Genomic DNA, 4,071 nt, shown 5'->3' on the forward strand with positions numbered 1-4,071 from the left:
GGGGGGGGGAGGGGGATAACAAGAGAGAAAAAAAAGTAGAGGAATCACGTGAAACACGTGAGCACATCGCGCCATCCAGTCACTCCGCGAAGCGGATTATATAATATGATATGTCCGACTGTACAACGTCCACTTTCGCCTTTAGTTTATGCGCTAGACCTTAAGTCGAGGGCCTTTTGGTTTTTCATTTTCACCGATGAAAAAGGCACGCCCGTCAAAATAGGAACCACATACTCGCTATGTCTAAACGATAAAAAGAAAAAGAATGAAGGGGAAAAAAGGCAGGCAGAGACACTCGCTGGACGCGCCCGAGGAGGGATCCTCTTCCGCGTGACAATCGAGCGATCCTTTTTGCGGAAAGGGATATCCCTTTTTTCTTGGACGCGCGCGCGCGGGCGGCTCCTTTTGTATATATTTGTACAAAACAGATCGGCACACACATACACGTATACACATATACATACACATACATAAGCGACAGGGGAGCGGTTGTCGGAAGTTGTCGCAGGAGAAAGAAGCGCTTGGAAAAATAGAGGATTAAAAGAAGAGAGAGAATATACTTGTATCGAGTTGCAAATTCTGCCGAGACTCGAGATATCCTTCGACTTCTTGTCGACAGCACGCTCTCTCGTTTTAGCGATGATATTTCGGATGATATTTCGAATCGTCTCCGTTTAAAGTGCGTTTAAACTTGTAACGTTTTTTACGTATATCATAAAATTACTAGTATGATGATACATCGAGATATTATGATCACATTCGCGATCGTAATTAAAACTGACAGGTAAAAAATAAGTATAAGATCGAAAGTGATACAAACGTCTGTTCTAACTTGTACTCTTATACACTTCTATTGACGAAAGTTAATTGAGTAAAGCAATTAATATATCGTGGATTGTTAAATATATTTTATTTCTTTCTATGTGATTTTAATGTCAACAGTTATTAGATATAAAATATATTGACAATAGATACATATTAACTCTCTAAAATTTTTAGAATAAATCTCTGAAGAGTGAAATTTCATTCTTAAAGTTTGAATATTGAGCCTCTTTTCCTCAGGATTGACTCAATTTTCCTCATGGATTACGTTCATCTCCCTGACAATACGAGCTTACGTTACAAGTTTAAACACGTTTTAGTGTCGCGAAAAATAGCAAAAGCCACCGACGAACTAGACATCAAGGGAAGCGCTCAATAGTAATACTTCTCACAACTGTAACGCGGCACTTACCATTGAATTCCGAGAGAATAACTCTTCTTTGGAGACAACTCTTGGCCGGGATTCAGCGGTGATAGCTCGCGATCTTTCTTACGCAGGATATCTGTTTTCTTGCGCGCGCGGCCCGCGAGCTCTCCTTTTAACATATTAAATCCTAACGAATCCTAGTACCAGAAAAAACGAGAGAGATCCTCTCTCGACGACGAGGGCTTGGTCGTCGCGGGTCATATCATCCTCTAAATCTGATCACATCGCGCTTTCCATATATATGTATCCGTTGTATTTCTCTTTCTATCTCTTTCTTGGACCTCCTATTGAGATAATTATTCCGCAAGAGGATCTCTGAACACTGAAAAGAGTCTGGTAATAGCTGCTAAATATTGAGTGAAATAATTCTAAACAAATTATTTGGTTAATATAATGAAAAGTGATTTTACTTTCCTAAATATTTAATAAGTATTACCAAATATAATATAACCAATCATTTCATAATACTTACTCTCTAAAATTATTAGAGTAAACTTCATCCTAAATCTACTTTTAAAGATTGAAAATTAAACTACTCTTTTTCAAGTATTGTTCTATTTTCACTCTTTACAGTGAGATTCCACTCCAAAGACTTTAAAGAGTATTAAATATTTAATTTAGGAAAATAAAATTACTTTTATTTATATTAATTGAATATTTCGTTTAATATTTGATAACTATTATTAGACTTTTTTCAGTGAATTATCTCATTTCATGCTCGCTCGGAATTTCGTTTCTCGAAACGATGCTTTGTCGTGTAAAACTTTATGATACAAATTAATTGTTGCTCTATATTTATCTCCATTGCTGTCGTTACTATCATTATCGTTATCGGATGATCGGGAGGAGAGGGATGAGGAATTGAGGCGCGCAGGCAATAAGGATGTTGTGAAGTATTAATATGATACTCGGGATTACGTCGAGATGATGGTACAAGTTCTTGCAACTCACTCGTTTTCCATCCGATTATTCATTATTGATGACGACCAAGCCGCTCAAAATCGCCAATCTCGGCTTTTCTCTCTTCGATGAGGCGCGCACGAAGAGACGCGCGATGGTCCTCTTCCCTAATCGAAAGCGAAAGAAATGAGGAACACTCATGCTCGTATCGTAATTCGTTCCATTTTTCTCCTATCGCCCTTCTTTCTGTTTATTTTCCTTTTTTTTCCTTCCTTCTTGAACATTTCTCGTATAGCTAACGCAAATACACAAAGTCGAAGAGATATGACGAAACAATATGTCGAATAGCAATTGTAGTAGTGGATAATGAAAATTTTCTAGTATACCATACCTCGAGGAACGCATAACATTGTACTGTTTATCGTATGTATGCAACAAGCAAAAACAAAATATATGTGTTGATGTGAATGAATGTGTTTTTTTTACTCCCGTAACTACCTCCTCCGCATAAACTTCCATCATCAAACTTGCGACGTATCTATTCGTTTGCTCATTGATAGATATAGAAATTTGTTGTCAGCGGGGCTATTGACTCGTTGCAAATTCTTTTTTAAAGTCAAATATGAAGATAGAATATTAAATAGTTTAAAAGAGTATTATTTTTAAATGTATTCATAAAACGTTTTATTCAAAATTATATTAACACAAATGCATATAATAGAATCTAGATTCTTTATATTTATAGGAGTTTTTTTGATTAAAAATATTTTTAATCAACATCAAAATTGTGATTAAATATTTTAAAAGTATTAAAAATATAATCTAATATTTTGTTATAAATAGTATAAAAAAAAGAATCTAAGAGGAATTCTCCCTATATGTTTTGCGAAAATTGTTGATAATATCACGAAATGAAATCTGACAACGAAAGTTTATAGAAATGTAATGTTTACATTCGTTATGTCCTCCTTTATTTATCACGCTTTTACTACGTCGTCGAATATGACAAATGCGAAAATTAATCGTGACATGTCAATTTCGTTACGTTTCTGTTACTTTCGTCGTAGCTTCATCCTTTCATTTTCTAAGATTAAAACAGTAGCGTGCCCTTCGTAGCCAATATTTGCGATCTAAATTTAAAAGCTGTGAAAACGATCGATTTGGGTACATGAGACGAAATTTTAGATATCTATTCTCTTTTATATCATTGCTTATTTATACCAATGTAGATAAATTTTAATTATTTTAATTTTACTCTTTATCTTTTTTTTTTTAATTTCTTAGAACTACACTGACAGAAAAATGTATTAAATTTTAGTAAATATTTGTTTGAATGCCAGTCGAATATTTATTAAATGTAAACATATATATATATATATATATATATTTATTTAGTACAAGAATTTGATTTAACTGTTATATTTTTTTTATTCAGCAAATATTTATTTTTTGCAAATAAATGTTATATTAGTACTATTTAAACAATTTATTACAATTTACTACATTTTTCTTTCAATGTAGAAAAAATAAAGAGTTAATCAAATCGAGACACTGATAGAAATGGATATTACATAGAGCTCAGCAATTATACTTTTATTTCTGAGAATATGTGAGAATCTGTTTAATATATATATGTGTCTTATACAGGATATCCAAAAAGATCGTTTAAGGATAGATTCCCTTCCCTGAGATCATTCTGAACGAAAATGTCGAATATAATAATTTGAATTATAAGCATTTAAAATTAACGAATCGTCTAAAGTTTACGCGTTTAAGTGTGATTGGCCTATTTATTTACCTATATTTGAGTGCGTGAATTTTAAGACGGTACGATTCGCTAACTTTAAAAGCTTTTAATTTAAAAACTCTCTCTCTCTCTCTCTCTCTCTCTCTATATATATATATATATATATATATATATA

The sequence above is a fragment of the Atta cephalotes genome (genome assembly GCF_000143395.1).
Source record: "Atta cephalotes unplaced genomic scaffold scaffold00016, whole genome shotgun sequence".
Classification (NCBI taxonomy): domain Eukaryota; kingdom Metazoa; phylum Arthropoda; class Insecta; order Hymenoptera; family Formicidae; genus Atta; species Atta cephalotes.